Source organism: Acomys minous (genome assembly GCF_964271855.1).
Source record: "Acomys minous genome assembly, chromosome: 18".
Classification (NCBI taxonomy): Eukaryota; Metazoa; Chordata; class Mammalia; order Rodentia; family Muridae; genus Acomys; species Acomys minous.
In genome coordinates this window covers 57,438,050-57,457,957 of record NC_140501.1, presented here as the reverse complement: position 1 = coordinate 57,457,957, position 19,908 = coordinate 57,438,050, and the positions used below count along the sequence as shown (strand labels likewise).

Sequence of the window (19,908 nt, the reverse complement as noted above, 5' to 3'; positions counted from 1 at the left end):
TGCCTGGGGAGAACGGGCTACATTCATGAAATAATGAGCTCATAGACTAAAGCAACTTCCCACTATAACACGATGGTCTAAAAAATATGGTAAAAGCTGAAAAAGTTGAAGCTGAAGACTAAGGAGTTTGTCCATAGTGGGCTAGCTTTTGTTTTGTTTTGAGATAAGGTTTCTTTATTGGGCTCTGGCTGGTGGGGAACTTGATATGTAGACAGGGCTGGCCTGGGACTCAGAAAGATCCTTCTGCCTCTGTGCCCCAAGTGCTGTGATCAGTAGGGTGTGCCACCACGCCTATGTGCTATCGTTTACGCCTTTCGGTATAAAGGCATTTCAAACGTATTTGGAACTCAATCATTCACACTTTTTTTTCTTGTTAATTTCTATCTCCTATTTTACTTCATACAGCTAATCCCTACTGAGTTATAATAAATGCTGTTATTTTGGGTCCAAAGCCATAACAGTTGAATATAATAATCTACGGTGTAATCAACTGCTGACATAATCAAGTCTTTCTACAGATTAAGGTAAACACTGCACGTGTCTTTGTGCTAGAGGCTTGCCTCAGGAAGTGTTAGTGTTAGTGTTCTTAATCAGGCTCAGAACTTCATTTGCCCATTTGCCCTCGGAGACCCTAAGGGTTTCCAAGGTGTGAGACAGGCAGTTTTGCCCTCTGGACTCCTGGCACTCTAATCCTGCGTCTAGATCTACAGTGAACCCTTATACCTGTCTATTGAAAGGCTGAATAAATGATGACAACACCAAATGGTCAGGTTGTGTGTGGTGTGTATGTGTATGTGTGTGTGTTGTGTGTGTCGTGTGTGTGTGTGTGTGTGTGTGTGTGTGTTGTGTGTGTATGTGTTGTGTGTGTGTATGTGTGTGTGGTGTGTGGTGTGTGTGTGTGGGGTATGTGCATGTGGTATATATGTGTGTGTGTTGTGTGTGTGTATATGGTGTGTGTGGGGGGGTATGTGTGTGTGGTGTGTATGGTGTGTGTGGTGTGTATGTGTTGCTTATAATGAACCACCAGTGATTTCTGGCTTCAGTTTTGTATTTAGAGACCGGCTTATGGAGCTCAGGTCACCTTTGAAATTACTAAGTAGCCGAGGATTGCCTTGAGTTCTTGGTCTCTGCCTCCACTTCCTGAGTGCTGGGATTGAAATGTGCACCACCAGGTAATTTCAGTTTCTTTAAACAGGAGCAAGATCTTACAGGCACACGTGAAACAAATGTAGCATCTTTATACATTTAGTTATTTCCTGTCATCAATAGTGGCTATTTATACACTCAATGTAACAGATTTTTTAATTGTATTTTTTCTTAGCAACTTACGTTGACTGGTTCTTTGAAAGAATTTTACTGCATTTTTGAAGAAGTCTCTCTTTTTGCTATTATATGTCATCAGTTAACATGATACTTAATTGTATTATATGGCTGTAATAATGAATACTAATGGTATATGTCTGCTTTCCAGTCCACAGGGTTGGAGACTGCAGACTTGTTAAGAGGGAAGCGCAGACACCACGTGTATGGAGCCAGTATGCCTTCCCGAGGACATAGAACATTCCAGATTAGCATCCGGCTGCTTGATGTTGGCTTGTTCATCTGTGTAGACAAAGTTGCATTCCTGAGTACTGTCTTAGAATGTAGTTAGAGGTTATGTGGGAATCTCTCAAAAGTTGGTATTTGGAACTGCACAATCCCTTTAGACATCAGGAACTGGCTGCACTGACACTGGATTTGCACTGGCTGTGTGTTTGGACTGCGGCTCCTCTGGCAATCCGTTATGTAGAGGACTGGGCTGCAGAGGAAGATGAAGAAGAAGCAGGTCTTACGTTTTCCCTTCATCTATCTCTCAGGAACTTTGCTCCTTTGCTCATGTAGTAGTGCAGCCTGGTGGTGTGAGCCTCTGGGAGGTAAGTCCCTCGGCGTAGCTACCCTATTGTCTGGCAGTCCCTTCCATGGCAAGGTGGGCTAGTGGGAAAGAACTGTGTGTGGGTTTGGGGGTGGGGGGTGGAGTTAGAGGTCAGACCTTGGCACTTTGGGGGTGCATCCAGAATGACCCCGACACTTCTGACTAGGCCCGCCCTCACTGCTTTCTGGTTTGGAATTTCCTGCATCTGTCCTGCACCTGTCAGTCATTTGCTGGAAAGCCACATATGAGGCATGGGAGGCTGTTATCCTTTATCCCCAAGTTTATTCCTCTCACCTCATGCCACAGGCTCTCAGGCTAGCCCCAATCCTTGTCCTCAGCCAAAAGCAGATGACTGCTGAGGCAGGAGCCACGTTGGCAATCTGCACCCCACTGTCTCAGGGTTTGTTCCTTCTTACCTTAGTGGGCTTCCCCTGGGGTCTGCGTCTGCGTGCTTTTTGATTTTCTGCCCTCTCACATCACTTTCTCACAAAAGCACAGTGGCATTACAGTGCTTGCTTCTTATACTCATGGTTGCACTTACTTTTAGATAGCATAGAAAAGGTTAGACCAACGCACGGTGTTAGGAAAGCCGGTGACCAGGACTAAGGTTGAGGATAGCTTTCAGAGATGGCTAGATCTTTTTTTTTTTTTTTTAGTTGTTGAAAAAAATTTTCATACACTATATTCTGATCATGGCTTCCCCTTTCCGAGCCATGATTCTACCCACCTCCTGACCCACACAACTCCTCACAACTTCTTTCTTTTCCTCTTTAAAAGAAAAAAAAATACAGGCTAACAAAAAACCCTACACAAAGAAACAAAACATAAGAAACGCACACACACACACACACACACACACACACACACACACACACACACACACACACACACCCCCCTTCACAAAATTGGGCATCATAATATAAAGAGACAAAAAGTCTATAAAAAACTAAAACCAAAACTCATACACAAATCCCGTTGTCCTAGCTCTGTGTTGGCCATCCACTGCTCGGCATGGAGCCTGTCCTTCAGTGGCTAGTATATTCAGTGAGACTCCATTGGAGAAAACTAATTATTCTTTGCGAGTGAGTGTCAATTACAGATAGCTTCTTTATTAGCTGTAGGAATCCATGTCCACTCCGCCCTCTCAGTGCTGGAATTCAACCTCGCTTGAGCCCGTGCTGGCTCTGTGCATGCTGCCACGGCCTCTGTGAGTTCACATGTGCCTCAGTCCTCTGGGTCTCGAAGACACTGTTTCCTTGGCGCCATCCACCCCCTCTGGATCTTACTATCTTCCTGTCTCCTTTTCTGCATCGCTCCCTGAGCTCTGTGTGGAGGGCTCTGACAGAGACATACCATTTAGCATTGAGTGTTTCAAAATTCCTCACTGTGCACACGGTCCAGTTGTGGGTCTCTGTGTCCCTCACTGTCTGCACATGGTCCAGTTGTGGGTCTCTGTGTCCCTCACTGTCTGCACATGGTCCAGTTGTGGGTCTCTGTGTCCCTCGCTGTCTGCACATGGGTCACTTGTGGGCCTCTGTGTTAGTCCCCATCTACTGCAAAAGGGGGCTTCTCTGAGGATGGCAGATCAAGGCACCGGATGCCCCTAGGAGTAATTTTCTTTCTTGCTATGTTTCTTTAGCAGAGCAATAGTATTGATTTTCCTCAAGATCCCTGGCTTATCTAGTCTCGGGTTCTTTTACCATTCTGTAGCTTGACACTTCGCCTATGTGACAGTCACCTTTGTTGTACAGGAGCTTTTCAAGTTTCATGAGCCCCCCCCCTTATTAATTGTTGGTCTTAGTGCCTGTGATATGTATGTTCTACTTAGGAAGTCTTTTCCGGTGACCATGTATGTGTTCAAGACTATTTCCACTTTCTCTTCTATGAGATTCAGGGTATCTGGCCTTATGCTGAGGGCCCTGACCCATTTAGAATTGAGTTTTGTGCAGGGTGAGAAATATAAATCCATTTGAATTCCTCTATGTGTAGCCATCCATCCAGTTTGACCAGCACCATTTGTTGGGGGTTGGTCTGGCGCCATGTATTCTACAGGAGCACATTCTCATGCACAGCTGTCCTTGTTGTGTGAACCTTGCTCTACTTATTTAAAGTCGATCGGCTAATAAACAATGCTGAAAGCTTGGGGATTGGCAGAAAAGAGAGAGAGAGCTGGAGTTTGAGGTGAGAAGCACATGGCCGGATTGGTGTAGATGGAGGCGGGCAGCCCAAGTGAAGAACATTAGCAAGTGTTTTGGGATTATGGATGGAGGTAGCCCACATAGGAATGATTACAGCAAATGGCCTGGGATATGGTCAGGATAGTTTAGATGCTTAATACCTGCCCAGTTCCAGGTTCAATGAAGCTATTCTAAAAAACAACTAGTGTCTGTGTCCTTATTGTTTATGACAGTGGCTTAGATAATATCACTGTAACAGTTATAGGCTAATTTTATACTTTTATAGCCTAATAGATATCTTACAACAACCTTTCGGTGAAGATGCTGTCTTTTTTTCCGGTGTGTATTTTTGTGAAAAATCATAGGTGTGTGGAGTTCTGTCTGTGTCTTCAATTTGATTCTATTGATCAGTGTACCTGTTTTTATGCCAATACCATGAGGTTTTTACTACCATAGCTCTGTAGTACAACTTGAAATCTAGCATGCTGATAGTTCATTGGTTCCTTTATTGTTTAGGTTTGTTTTAGCTATCTTTTTAAAAATTTTGTATTTCCATATAATGTTGAAAATTGTCCTTTCAAGTTCTGTGAAGAATTGTGTCGGGATTTTGATGAGGACTGCATTGAATCTGTTGACTTTGGTAGGGTAGCCGTTTTCAGTGTATCGATCCTAACCAATTCATGAGCATAGGGGATTTTCCCCTCATTTTCGGTTATCTTCTTCAGTTTCTTTTTTCACTGTCTTTACTGTCTTAAAGCCTGTCATACACGTCTCTGTCTTATTGCCTTTCATCTTGTTTTCTTTTCTCGGGTCTTCAGTATTGGGTGGTCACATGCTTGTTTGAACAAGGAAAAAAAAATGAGTGCTGTAGCTTTGAAGTGACCCTTCATTTGCTTAGCTACACGGAGAATAAAATCTGGAGAAATGGAGAAGAGGATAAAATGGGCTGTCTCTCCGCCTCACTTCGTTCAGCCCTTGCCTCACGTTTATTCTGTGGGATCTGATAGTCCTTGTCTCCAACGCCTAACCTTGGAAATCCCTTGTAATGCTATAATTTGCCTCCATTGGTTCCTGTTTTATTTTTTTCCCTCTGGTGAATAATTCAAGTGTTCTCAAATTTCTGTTTTAAAAATGTCCCTCCAGGAATCCACAGTGAAAATGAAAGATTGTTTTACCACTAAACACAGCATGAAGTCCATCCACCCATGCTTTGATTCTGGAAGCTGACCATAATCTGAAGCAATTACCCTGACTTCCAGCTGGGCCTGCGTTCTTCTTTTCTCAGCCCCCAGGACCAGGAGCCTCTCCCCGCAGGCTGATGTGACCTTGAAAAGCCCATGCTGACTTCTCACATTGAGGACCAAGCCTCCCCTTTCTGACAACATGAGACACGCTCGCAACGTTGAGCACACCTTAAACACTCAGTCTGTTCCCATCTGGCTGCAATCTCTAGCTGTCTTTATTGCCTGACTGTAGCTCTGTAGTCTTGACTGCCTTACTGTTGCCCAGTTGCTCACCCAGGGGAAGACTAAGGCTCACTTGTGGATCACACAGCTAGGCTGTGCCCTGCTGACAGCATCTGGAGGCTTGTGGAGCCTGCTTATAAGCATATCTCTATTGCCTGCCTCTGCCTTGGGCTGGTCCTGATGCTGGTGGAGTAATGATGTGTGTAGGAGGCCAGAGGGATCTCTAGGACGGTCACTGCTCAGTGCCCCAGTTGAGTCTCCAGACACTTGGTCTGCTGACACAGTTAGCATGTCCTCAGAACACACCACATCTATGTACCTTGCATCCCTGGATGAGCCATTCTGCCGCTGGAAATGGAAGTGTCCTCCTTTAATTTCTCTATGTTTCCAATGGGTCCTGCATGTCACACTGCCATGTCTACTCTCCATGTGGCCCAAGCTATCTTAAATCATGGAGAAACAATCCGAGGCTATTTTTAGGTATTTTCACCAGTTAACCTCCCCTGCGGTACTGTCTACTCTGGAGGCAGCCTCTCTTTTCTCCACCTTTAGAGTATTTCTGAATACCTAAGGAAAAAAATTCCTTCTTTACATTTTAAGCGAAATATATTTGCTGATGAAGCCAAACACTCACATGACTTTGGAGTGAGTATCAATCCCAGGGTTACAGGCACCACTTCTTTCCCACTCTTTTCCTCTTGAGAACTGAGTCTAATTCCATAGAAATAAATGTTTAGCTGTAAAAAAAAAATGGGGCAAAATGCAATTAAACTTAATCTTGTTTGCACTTCCCCTGGTAAGCACTTGCCGAGGCTTGGGAGAGTGTAAGTTCTCATGTGCTCCTCTAAGCACGAATGTTACCCACGACACAAAGCAGGGTTCTAATATTTTTGATAAAGAAACATTGTTGTTACCTCTAGGGAAGGGCCCTTGTTGCGTGGGCTGAACTTGGAACTCCAGGGCTTGAGTGGGCCTCACGCCGCAGCCTCCAGTCACCTGTCACTATGGGCACAGCACCACCAATTATTTAATTACCTACTTTTTATGGTGCTTGGGGTTGCGCTGGGTTTTGTGCCATACTATGCACACGTTCTACCTCCGAGCTCCATTCTCAGACCACCATAAAGCCTCTTAGCAGAAACTAAAGCCTAGGCTCGGCCAAACTCATAGTCCTTTGTTCCCCGATTGGAGGCAAATTTGTCTGCATTGGACTTAACTGAGAGATATGGTGTTTTTTGAAAGGACTTTCAGAGATAACCTTGACAGCATTTAACTTTAGTTCTAAGTGTGCTAACTTTAACTGTCATTCAAGATGATGACACAGTTGTGTCTGGCTCCTCTTTGTGGAGACTTTTTTGGCAACGGACCTTAGATTTTTATGACAGAGTGTGTCTAATTCCTCTTTATGATAGCTTTTTGACAGGGGATTCACAGACTGGCTATATTCTGTATTTTTTGGGTTTATTTATTTTATGTAGATGAGTGTTTTACTGCATTTATGTCTGTGCACATGTATAACTGGTCCCCATGAAAGTCAGAGGAAGACATTGGATCCCCTGGAACTGGAGTTAAGGTTGGATGTGAACAGCCATGTGGGGGCTGGAAACTGAACCCAGGTCCTCCTGAAGAGAAGTCAGGGCTCTTAAACACTAAGCCATTTCTCCGGCCCCTGTGCCCCGAACCACTGAGCCATCTCTCTGGCCCTTGTGCTCCTAACCACTGAGCCATCTCTCTGGCCCCTGTGCTCCTAACCACTGAGCCATCTCTCTGGCCCCTGTGCCCCGAACCACTGAGCCATCTCTCTGGCCCCTATGCTCCTAACCACTGAGCCATCTCTCTGGCCCCTGTGCCCCGAACCACTGAGCCATCTCTCTGGCCCCTGTGCTCCTAACCACTGAGCCACCTCTACAGCCCCTGTATTTCTAAACACTGAGCAACATTCTAGCCCCTGTATTTTTTTTTAAGTTTAAAATATTTGCTTTTCTTCTTAGGTGCTGAGGACACAGTTTAAGCTGGCTTTTATTGCCATTTTTATATTTTCAATGTGGTGAGAAGGGTTTTATTTAAACTTTCTATTGGCCTGGGACATTATAGAGGGAATTTACAACTGTGCTTAAAGGCAAAAGGTTAGATACCTCCCACTTTGCTTTTTAAAAAATTAATTGATAGATGATGTATGCCACAAGATACCAGTCAAGAGCCATAAAAATATGGGGAGACTAGAGACGTTGAGAAACAGCAGGGTTGGAGACATTGCTTAGCAGTCAGAACACTTGCTGGTCCCACAATTGGGGATGAAGTGTTCTAACACACAGTTGTCTCCCTTACTTTTCTGCCTCTGTGATAAAACACCAGGACTAAGGCAATTAATAGAAGTTTATTGGCGGCTTGATTATAATTCCAACAGTGTAGTCCATGCCCATCACGGTGGGAGCATGCACCAGGCAGGCAAGCATGATGCCAGAGTAGTAGTCGAGAGTTCACATCTGTAGGAGGCAGAGAGAAGAGAGCTAACTGGAAATGGAATGCCCTCCCCCAGTGACACATCTTCTCTAACAAGGCCACACCCCGATCCTTCCCAAATATTTCCACCAACTGGGGACCAAGGATTCACTCTATCAGCCTTTGAGGACCGTTCTCATTCAAACCACCCCACGGGCCTATAGCGGATATTTCTCATTCGAATCTGTAAACAAAATCTATCAGTCTTTACTCTTAAGTTAATGAGGCGGGTGGGAAGGGCAGTCTCCAGCTGCCATTGTGGTCTTCCCATCATTAGGTTCAGGGTCAGATTCTTCCCTTTTCACTCTTTGCTTAACCCTCTCACTTCCAGAAGGCCACCTGAAGGCCATTGGCTTGGGTGTGCACACAACCTGATTGAAAGCTGTCGTAGTGGTGGTGGGGCTGAGTTCCTCTGTAATCTGGAGCAACTTCTGCCCCAAATCACTCTTTGAATTCCTGCTGGGAGGTGAGAGTAGAAGGAAGGGCTGTGCTTCTGGGGGAAAGGTAAGTGCCTAGTGTGTGTGTGTGTGTGTGTGCGTGTGTGTGTGTGTGTGTGTGTGTGTGTGTGTGTGTGTGCGCGCGCGCGCGCGTGTGTGTGTCGGAGGTTATTTCTCATAAGGAATCCTCTCACATCACTGGGGAGCCTGAGAAGTCTGTACGTAGTGTGAGTTGGCAAGATGAAGCCCTAAGGTTGCTAGCGGCATAACTTCGGCCTGCAGGCTGGCGAGCTTAATCCTCAGGAAGACCTTGTTTTTTCAGCTTGAGCCTAAAGGCGGGAGAAGATAGATGCCCCAGTTCAAAGGCAGCGGGGCAGAAAGAATTCTCTTGCTCAGCCCTTTAGCAGGCTAGACGAGGCCCATCGCATCAGGGAAGGCAATTTGTTTTACTCACAGGTTAATCTCATCCAGAAATGGTCTTATAGCCACACCAGAGCAAGGTTTGGCCATTTCCCTGGACACCTCATAGTCTAGCAATACAAAAAGCAGTTGACTTGGTGTGTGCGTGCGTGCACACGCACACGCACGCGCACACACATGCACCATGATAGTAGAAAGGGGACTGGTTGAGAAGAGGACGGGGACCAGTTAGAGTAGGTAGGAGACAAAAGAGGATAATAGGAGTGAACATAATAGAGTACGCATGTGTTTGAAAATGTAATAATGAAACCTATTATTATCTATAATTAATATAAACATTAACATAAAATTGAACCTGTGAAGTGAACTACTAGCATCCATGAATATGTAAGCTAGAATTTAAACTCCACACGTTTGTTTGGTTATTAATTATGTGATAGACATGATCACGATTTCAGAGTTCAGGGAAAGGCAAGGCATGAGAACGTTGTGATTAAAATTATAACGAGTCACTGGGGTGTTTGTTCTTTCTTCAAAGAATTATATAAATCTCCTTTCCTCTGTGTTGCTTGGGCCCACATCATACGCTGCGCACAGCAATCAGGAAGTGGCATGGCTGCCCTCTCATAATTCTGTGAAAAGGCGATACACCCCAACCCCCCACAGTGCTCACATTTAAAGGAATTCTCAACAGGTCCCCTGCTTCAAAAGACTGCTGAGGTGGGAATTTCTACTTCCGTGACAGATCGCATGGATCCTGAGGTTTCTCTTACTATGAGCTCCATCTACCCTGGTTTGTCTCAGAGAAATCCTGAAGTTGACTCATCTCAATAAGATGCTTTTTTTTTTTCTCCTTCTAGCTGCTTGAGTGGCCTGGAAGTTACTATGCGGACCAGGCTGGCCTGGAACTCATAGAGTGCTGGAGTTAAATTGTTCCTGTCTTCATCTGAGAATATGACTAAGCATTAGCTGTCAACAAACGTTAGTCTGGCCTAGCTGGTAAGGTGGCATGGCTCATAGGACAGGAAAACAGTTTTGGGGTGTGCAGAGCATTCTGGGTATGGGACCCCTTCTTGTGGGGGTGGCTTCCATAAGATGTGTCTCCTACGTTCATTCCCTAGTCGAATAAACCAGGAGGCAAAACCTGCTATAATTGGTGTTTCTTCTGTGAAAAATCTTCTCAGAAGTCTTTGGTCCAGCAGCTGGTCCAAAAGAAAGGAGCTGGAGGACCTAAAGACTGAGATGGTCTTTTCTAGATGTTTCATCCACAGCAACCCCATACCACACCACAATAACAAAAACAAACAAAACAAAACAAGACCCCAAAGAGTAGCTTTCTTTGAACTCTGTGGCCATTCCTCCTGCTGTCAGTGTGACTTCGAATCTGATTTCCTATTCCATTTCTTTTTTTCCTCCAACCCTTCTCCGTCTTCTTGGGGGCTGCCTGTTGCTGTGTGCCCTAACTGCTCTACACCTTGTCTAGGCTCTTCCTTGAACCTAGCCAGCCGTTTAGCTTCTCGGCATGAAGCTTCTTCTCTTTGGGACTCATGAACTCTTTAGCTTTCTCCAGCCAGACTCTGTAGGCAGCTGAAGATGACCTGAGCTGATCTGAGCATCCTGCTTCCAATTCCTGACTGTGGGGATGATAGGCCCGTGCTACCTTGGCTTGGTTTATATGGTGCTGGGGATTGAACCCAGGGCTTTGTGCACACGAGACAAGCCCTCTACCAGCTGCCCTCCAACCCAACTCTCGATCCAAGTTTAAAAACTGTCATTTTAACCACTGTTGACTTTGGAAGCAGCAAATTCATTTTTATGGCAATTTAGGAAAACTAGATGCAATTGTTCTATAATGATTTTCTTTCTAGACTTCTTGTCCAGCTCAAAATTTTGTTATCCTCTTCAGTCGTTAATAGCAAGTGTCTAAGGAAAACAAAAAGCCTGTCATTAACCTAAATAGCCTCTAATGGCAACTTTGGAGTCCATTGTGTTTTAGAAAGCCTGTCACTGTGCTCCCGCCATTTCAAGGGCAATCAAGAGCTCACGGAGAAGTCAGGTGATTCAACTCCAGGTGGTCATCACTAATAGCTGAGTATGAGTAGGTAGTGTACTAAGTCATTTTAGACAGGGCTTCAAATGAAAAGTCTTTAAAACTCTTTAAATGATAAAGCATTTAGGAAATTGTTGGAGTTAAGAAAAAAATCTGGGGCTGGAGAGATGGCTCAGTGGTTAAGAGCCCCACCTGCTCTTCCAAAGGTCCTGAGTTCAATTCCCAGCAACCACATGGTGGCTCACAACCATCTATAATGTAACCTGGTGCCCTCCTCTGGCCTGCAGGTAAACAAGCAAACAACACTGTATACATAATAATAAAATAAATCTTAAAAAAAAAAGAAAAGAAAAAAAATCTAAAAATTTTGTGAAAATACGTCTTCGGGAGGAATTAAGAGTTAGTTATTCTAATTATCACCTTTCAGTGTAGAGCCAATGGTGATCCGCTGATCTCCAACAGAGAGTCCCAAAGTCATGGTCACACAGACAACCCTGGTTAAAATCTATGGAACACAAAACAAAGAGACACGAGTGTAGGACAGAGCCAGCGGGGGTGGGTGGGGTGGGGAGGGATTGTACGGAGAGGAAGAAGGTAAGAGATGGGGGTTGAGAGTAAACAAAATTTGTTATATACGTATACGAAACTATCAAAAGCAAATGTAGTCAATAAAAAAAAAAAACAAGGAAACCCACAAGAATAAAAAGTATTTTTGTTGTCATGAGAAAAAGTGAAAAGAAAGAAGTAATCATCCTCATATAATTGGAATAGTTTTTATAATTAGTTTTTTTATAATTAATTTATTAACAAATGGTTTTTGCTTGCATTGTTGTCCTAGGTACAACGCAATCCTTATAGAGTCTAGAGGCAAGGGAATTTTGAGATTTAATTGGACATGAAGTAAATGCGAAAGCTAAGTGTGGTTTGTAGGCGCTGCACACACAGCACTCCTGGTGTAATTTGCATGCAAAGGAAATGAAAGCAAGAGGAACTTTCAGACTGATTGTCTGTGAAGGACTTAATCGAAAACATTTTTCTGCTTTTAAAAAAGTGATTTATTTAAAATGTACTTTTGAAAAACAAAAGCCTTACCGATAACCATTTTAAGTGTATTATCTCGATGTGGGATTTCAGTAAAAGGTCAGATCTTATAGAAGTATTTTTGGTATGACTCAGTTCTGATCACAGATAAATTTTATCAAGAAAATGAAATTAGTTGAGCATTTTAAAGTCCTAGCACTTGTTTGAAGAGGCAGCACCTCCCTCCTCCCCTGAAATAAAGACTCCAAGGAGAGAACTTTGGCGGAGAAAAATAAACAAATTTAAATGCTCCTGTGCAAGGTTTCTTGAACAAGCTAGAGCTGACGATCGGGCTCCTTTAGAGCAAGCAAAGCGGAGTTGCTGTTTTTTTTTGCAGGGCAATAAGGCAAATTGAACTTCCTGCTTTTATAAGTGCCCATAATTAAAGGGCTGTATTTTATCCGGAAGTACAAGTGTGCAGCTTTCATTTCTATTTAAGTCTTGTTTAACGGTTTCCAGCCCCTTTGCTGAGCAGCTTCCTGACGACCCCTGGCTCTCTTTTTCCCCAGGATATGACTTTGGTTGTTGGCTAGGAGGCTTTCACAAGCCTGGTTATGTGTGCTGGCAAGCTCCTGGGCTGATGGCCTGACTCAGTGTGAGAGAAAACTGTGTCATCCTTGCTAAGGTTGAAGCCCTGACCTGAGCAGCCCCTTACTCATTAACCTCACCTACTCCAGAAAGAAGCTACTTCAGCTGAAATCACTGAAATCTGTGATTTCAATCTAAACTGTGCGCCAAGGAAAGAGCAAGCCAGCTGCAGGTCTTTAAAAGGCTTGTTTGGGGGAAACGGCGGAGCAACCGGCCTCCAATAGCCTTGACCCACATAGGAACTGAATGTGGCGGCTATGGTGGATCGGCGTGTCCTCTAGGCCTGTGCCCCACTGAATGGGAGCTTCAGTGGTTGATACAGGATAGACTCCATATTCCTAGGCCAGGAAAAGACTCAGATTCAAAAATCAAAATATGTTTTCTACTGAAGGCACGTCAGTTGCTACACCCAATATATTGCCAAACTGTTGTTAACTGTGTCCAGCAGTGAGAGCCTGTGAGAGACAAGCTTCCTTGTCTCCAATGCATTTCTTATTGCTACAGAATCGTACAGCCAGCAAGGCTGCCAGCAGGCGCTGGAGGTGCAGAGGCGGCTGCAACCTCCAGGTTTGAGTTTGCGCACTGGGCAGCAGAGGAGAGGTGACTTTCTGCCTTTCTATCTTCGCTCTGACAAATCCCCATCTTGACCCTTGTGCCTCCGCTGTGTGGCCTCTGTCTAGTAGTACCGATCTGAGCTAGCCTCTGCTGCCAGCTTGCTCACTCCTCACCACCTGCCTTTCCTTACTGAGGACCCTCAGCAACACGTCCAGCCCAGACAGTGACTGCTGGTAAGTCTACGGCAACAGGGATCTGTCATCAAAGGTAAGGATAGTGCCTTTGTGGCTAAGGGTGGCTGAGGAGCCCAGTTCTGTCTGACCAGTGAGACTTGAGCAGAGTCCACTGGGGAGAAGGGAGAGGAGAGGAACAGGAGAAGGCAGAGTCCCAGGAAAGCTTTTGAGCTGCAGGTACCAGATGAAAGGATGCAGAAACCACTGTGCTCTTCATCTTTCTTGCTGGCTTTGATTGCAAATGTGTTGCCTGGAGCTGGGTCAGCCATTTGTGACTATGAAGTTATAAGCCCAATTGTTCTCTCCCTCCCTCCCTCCCTCCCTCCCTCCCTCCCTCTGTCCCTCTGCCTGCTGCCTGCAGATAGATGACTATGTAAAGCTCTCAGCTATTGCTCCAACACCATGCTTGTCTGCTTCCTGTGATGAAGATCATGGGCTAAGAATAGCAGCAACACAGTGGTAGAACTGTCACTGAAACACGCTTAACGTGTACTGCTGCGCACACACTGTGAGCCAAGCCAAGAAGAGCATCACTTCCTTGCTTTCCAGACTCCTCTGAACCGCCGTCTCTTCAGTCTTACTCAACTTGCCCTTTGCAACATCAACAGCACCTTAAGAGACAGGGAACTTTCTTAGGCATATTCAAGACATTACATGTGCATTTTGTCCTTTCTTGTCACAAGTAAATAATTCTGGAGCCAAGTGTGGTAGCACACTTCCATAATTTCAGCACTTGGGAGGCTGAGGCGGGGGGATTGCATGTTTGAGGCTAGGCTAGGCTACAGAGTGAGACCATGATTTAAAAAAGAATCATCATTATCATCATCAACAACAACAATAAAACCCCAATCCATGTTAGTCTTACTTGCTTTTTTTTTTTAATTTTTAGAATAACAACAGCCTATTTTACTTATTTTTCTTCTTACTAGAGACAAGGACTTACTATGTAGCCCTGGGTGGATTGGAACTCTCTATGGACACTAGGCTGGCCTTAGACTAACAGAGAACCTTCTGCCTCTGTCTCCCGAGTGCCTGGAAACTTACTGAAAAAACAGTCAGAAAGGGATGCTATAATCACAGCAGTCTCAGATAAGGAAGAAGGGCGCTGAGAATGTTGAATTTGAGGTTAGCCTTATATTGTGAGATTCTGTCTTAAAATACCCTCCAAAAATCAGAAAGCAGGGGAAAGTGGTTTTTAAAGTCATCGATAACCAGATCTCTTAGGGTTAGTATTTTTCTATACGTCTTTCTACATGTTTTTCTAGGGGTCTGAAAATATTCCTAGCTTTACAAGTTTTTTTTTTTTTTTTTTTTAATCACTGGGCATGGTGGCACCTGCCTGCACTCAGAAGGAGCCAAGAGAATCATGGGCTCAAGGCCAGTTCCAGCTACAAGGTAAGGTCCTGTCTCAAGGAAAGTGTTTTATTTGTATATGATGTGATTTCATAACCTTAGAAACACTATACTATCAATGCTAATATACCTGATGTCGGGGCATCAGTGTGTTAACAGTCGCAGAGCGTGGGAGGGGCTGGGAGGCCCTGCTCCAGAGAAACATATCGTGTAGGATTTCAGCGGAGCAGAGGTGCTTGTCGTAAATCTGTGAGGTAGACAAATCAACAGGGCTTTGTGACTTTTCCCTAATGGGAAAAGAAGGTTCAGATTCGGGAGGGAACAAAAAGCTGCAGTTACTGAGTTGAGAAGCACAGTGGGATGGGTGAGAGGGCCAGACTACTGGCATCTGATGTCCTCAGACCTAGATCATAGCCCAATGTTGTCTGTAGACCTAGCTCATAGCCCGATGTTGTCTGTAGACCTAGCTCATAGCCCGATGTTGTCTGTAGACCTAGCTCATAGCCCGATGTTGTCTGTAGACCTAGCTCATAGCCCGATGTTGTCTGTAGACCTAGCTCATAGCCCGATGTTGTCTGTAGACCTAGCTCATAGCCCGATGTTGTCTGTAGACCTAGCTCATAGCCCGATGTTGTCTGTAGACCTAGCTCATAGCCCGATGTTGTCTGTAGACTTAGCTCATAGCCCGATGTTGTCTGTAGACTTAGCTCATAGCCCAATGTTGTCTGTAGACCTAGCTCATAGCCTGATGTTGTCTGTAGACCTAGCTCATAGCCTGATGTTGTCTGTAGACCTACCTCATTGTCTCCCACACCTTTGTTAATATCAATGATAAAAAACCCATCCATCCACATGCTTTTATATTAAACCACCAGGGTCCCCAGTATTCCACCCCCAACTCCCTCAGAAAGCTTTGCTCTATGGAAGGAAGGTCCTTACTTTTAGGGCACATTTTACCACTTCTCGAGTTCTTTGGTGTGGTGGCTTGTGCATGCATGCATGCATGTGTGTGCATGCATGCATGTGTCTATGTGTGTGTGTCTGTGTGTTTCTGAATAGAAGCTGTGTGAGTGGAGTGAATTTTTTCCTTTTTTCTCAGTCCTTTGGGGAACCCAAGGGTGCCAGTCACAGGCTCTAAGATGGAGGGAGCCATCATCAGTGCCACCATGGCTGAAGAGTGTGATCCTTCTGGACCAAAAAGTCTCACAGAGAAGCATAGGGTCTGGCTCCCATGACTAACTGGAAACCAACTCGTTCTTACCACAGCTGGTTTTTTTTTTTTGCTCTGCACAGTTCCAACCAATCTAACACAGGTACTAAAGTTCAAACCAGCACTTATATCAGTGTTATGACATTGCTTACAATTTTCAGCCTAGAGGATTTTTTTTTTTTAAACTGATCTAAATCAGTAGTCTGGCCATCAAAAGGAGAGAGTTCATGGTGTGGGCATCCAGGCAAAGAAACGCACGGAGGATTTTCTTGGTATTTCTTCTGGCCACAAGTATGGAAGGAGAAGCATCTAGAAGGGTTGATAAAGGGAAGGTAAAGGCACGGGAGGAGAAATCAGGCATCCGATGAGCCACAGAAGTGGTTTGATGAAGCGTGTGTAGTCTGACAGCCGGAGTTTCAGGTTTACATTTTTAGATGTATTCTGATGCCTTGTTGAGAGGCAAGCAGAAACCTGGGGAATATGACCAGGACAATTAATTCCAGCCCTCGATGTCGGCATTACCTGCACACGGACATGCAGTAGCCTCGCCTCACCTTGTCTGTGAAGGTGGCAGGTAGTGGCTTGGCCCTCGGTGAGCGCGGAGGTGTGATCCTCTTGAGGTGTATGAAGAGCAGGGACCCGGGCATCATTGGCTGCTGCTGCTGCTGACAGCTCTGTGGAAGAGAGGATAAACGGGCCAGCTGAGGAGACCCCTGTGTCTGGACTCGGCCGTGCTGAGCAGTAGAGAAGTACACAACATATAAATCTTGGAAGGAGAGTAGACAGGTTTTTTTGGGGGGGGGCGGGCGTGGGTTCCCACTTGAAATTCAGTTCCTTCAGAGAATCCCTGTGAAGCCCGCCCCCCCCCCCCCAATGTGTGTGAGGCAGCAGGGAGGAAGCCACTGGCTTCCATGACCAAGGTGATGCTCTCTCTGCTCACCACCACCCTGCTGGCCCCACCTTCAACTTCCACATTGGCAGATTCAACCAAACACCAGCTAGGGAATATTTTCAGGGGGAAAACTGCGCCTGTGCTAAAAATGTATAGAGTTGCTCTTGTCTCTAACCCTAAATAATACAGTTACAGCTCTTTTAATTCATTTGGGGATTATGAATCACCTAGAGATGATTTAAGGCGTCGAAGGGTGTGTGTATGTATGTAGGGTCTAACTAAACCATGCCAAGGTGGCAACAGCAGCATTTGTAGATCTGGCTCTCGCTCTGCTCTGTTCTTTCTGTGTTGCATAGTAAAAAGTCCCAGCTGGATCAGGCTCACAAGGAACAGCCTGATGTTTTTCAAACCAAAGCAGCATTTAAAAAAAAAAAAAAAGGTTTTCTTAGTTATGCAAATTAGCTGTCGCTCAAGTGGGGCACCAGCGATCCCTAGGAGGAGCTGGTCAGTCAAAGTTACTAGGCCTGTTCTGAGCGGCTGGGTGGAGATTTCTGTACCTCGAAAGGGCTGGAAGCTGCTTCTGTGTGTTACAGCCCGTTTCTGCTGAGATCATAATATCCGTGTCCCAGATGAGGCTTCCCTAGAGGGGTGTGAGCAATGGCTTCGTGTCATCTGTGGCAAAGGACACGGTTCTTTGTTGCCTCCGCTTTTCCGTGTATAATAGGAGGGTGACAGCACCAGCCTTTCAGAGTCGTTGGAGACTTGGAATGAGGTCATGCTTAGAAGCGCTGAGTCACCCACGGTGCTCAGTTGAGCTGTGACAGACAGCTCAGGGCACTCAGGAGACAAGATTCCTGTAAAGTGCTTGTGCCTGTGCTAGGGGACACGCTGTGATGGGCTAATAGGATGCTGGAGTCTTTTGTTGTTTTATTTAATTAATTTCTGTGGTGCAAGGCCTCACACACCTTGGCCTTCAAACCCTTTTTACTGTGCTGTTGCCTCATCACACACTCTCCACAGCCTCCCAGTCCCTGACAGGAAAGATCAACCGCCCTGAGCTGTCAGCATCCCTAACCACCCAACTTAAGCTCTTTCTCCCTGTGTCTTTATTTAAAAAACAACAAACAAACAAACCAACAAATATATATGAAAAAAGTGAAAAGAAAGAAAGAAAGAAGAAAAGAAACAAAAAGCAACCAAACAAAACTATTAAGCAACAAAAATACCCCCACAAAAATGAAAAATCAAAACAAACAGGCAAAAGGACAAGAAGACCAAAACAAACAAACAAACAAACAAACAAAATGCAAATGAAACAAAAAAAAAATCCACAGGGATACAATTGAGTTGGTTCTGTGTTGGTTGACTGCTCTGGGACATGCTGGCCAAAGAGCTTAGTTCCTGAGCAGCATTTGTAGCTGTCCCAGGACTTTCCCTGTAGGTCGCTTTACATAATCAGATCGCTTTATTCTGTAAAGTTAGGGGAGACCCAGCTCTGAAGGCCCAGACTCTTGTTTGCAGTGCAAACGGGGGTGGGGGGGGGTGGGGGGTGGGTGGGTGCGGTCGGGAAGCTGTGTTTTGGAATATGGGCTTTCCTGGGGACAGGCTGACTTGGGGTCGGATGCCAGAGTGGCCCTGCCTGAGAGCAGAAGACTGGTGAGCAGGAAGGGGTGTAGAAGGCCTTGTAAAGAGCATGTGGACTGGGCTTCTGAGGGGCCCTGCTCACACTGTATAGCTCTCTGTAAGCAACACACTCGCTCAGGCTCAGCCAGGAGGGGAAGGTCCCTCCTGTGGGTCACAGGCTCTGACTTGTTTTCTGTGGTTTAGCATTTTACATCTCTGAAGAGATGGGGAGTCTGGAAACGGAATCTGTTTGTCTGCTCTCTGTGGCTCATGTCTTTTTGCTTCCGACGGGCTACAGGGGCTTCTTAGCTAGCTATGGCTGTTCCCACAAGGCACCAAACTGGAGGCAGCAAACAGCAGAGGCTGACTAAGTGTGAGGTCAGGGTGACGGAGGCTGCAGTGAGGAGTGCGACCCGGGTCCTTGTTTTGGCTGGGGTCTTCTCCGTGTCTCTCATGGTCTCCTTTCTATGCTTGTTTGTCTCTGTGTCCGAGAATTTCCTTTTTACAAGAGCATCAGTCCCATTGGATGTAGGGCCTGCTCTATTTTAGTATGACATCATCTTCTACCTAATCATATCTGCAGTGACCCAGTTTTAGGGCACGTTGAGGCTTTTTCTAGTCAGAGATGGGAGGATCATCTCATATACACCCCACACAATAAATACAGCAAAAGCCAGGCTTCCCCAGATCCTGTTTCATCTTTGGAGGAAAGATGTCTGACATGGACACCTTTCTCTTCTCTCTGTGTGTGGGCCTGGCTTCCACTTCACAGCCTTTTCGTGCTCATGTGTTTAGTTAGAATGTACAATGGTCATGATGGTTTTCTGCATGCAAGGTCTGAGGTTGGCAAACATTGTTTTCTTGTGGGTCCTTCTTAATTTATAAACATATTTTGGTGCCTCTGTAACTTTCAGGTGATAGGATAAATTCTGGGATTTCTTTATAGGAATTGCCATCGTATGGCTGGTGTGCCATTGTATGGCCTGGTGTGTCATCACATGGCTGGTGTGTCATTATATGGCTGGTATTGTAGACTGTATTGATTGAGTCTGGTGTCATTATGTCCTAGTTTATTTTCTGTTTCTTGGGTATACCTGTCCTGGTTTACTTTTTCTTGCGGTGATAAAACACACTGACCAAAAGCAGCTTAGGAGGGGTTTACTTGGCTACTGTCCATCAGTGAGGAAAGTCAGGGCAGGAATGCAAGCACAGGAGCCTAGAGGTAGGACCCCCCGGGGTGAGGGGTGGGCTCTGCTTACTGGCTCACTCTGGTTGGCTTGCTCATGAGCTCATGGGCAGCATCTAGTTTGCTTTCTGTTGCTAGGATATACACCATGACCAAAAGCAACTTGGGAGAGGCAGGGATTGCAATCCATTACTGAGGGAAGCCTAGGTAGAAACTCAAGGCAG

The 19,908-nt window shown here is 45.3% G+C and overlaps 1 long non-coding RNA gene across 1 annotated transcript; it reads right to left on the bottom strand.

Annotated features, from left to right (window-relative positions):
* Window positions 1–7,947: 7,947 nt before the first annotated feature.
* Window positions 7,948–17,571, bottom strand: LOC311589178. Its single transcript, XR_014776436.1, has 4 exons — window positions 17,433–17,571; window positions 16,538–16,657; window positions 11,385–11,469; window positions 7,948–8,041 (listed from the first exon to the last, which is right to left on the bottom strand). It is a non-coding gene; the product is annotated as an uncharacterized lncRNA (long non-coding RNA).
* Between the last annotated feature and the right edge of the window lie 2,337 nt (window positions 17,572–19,908).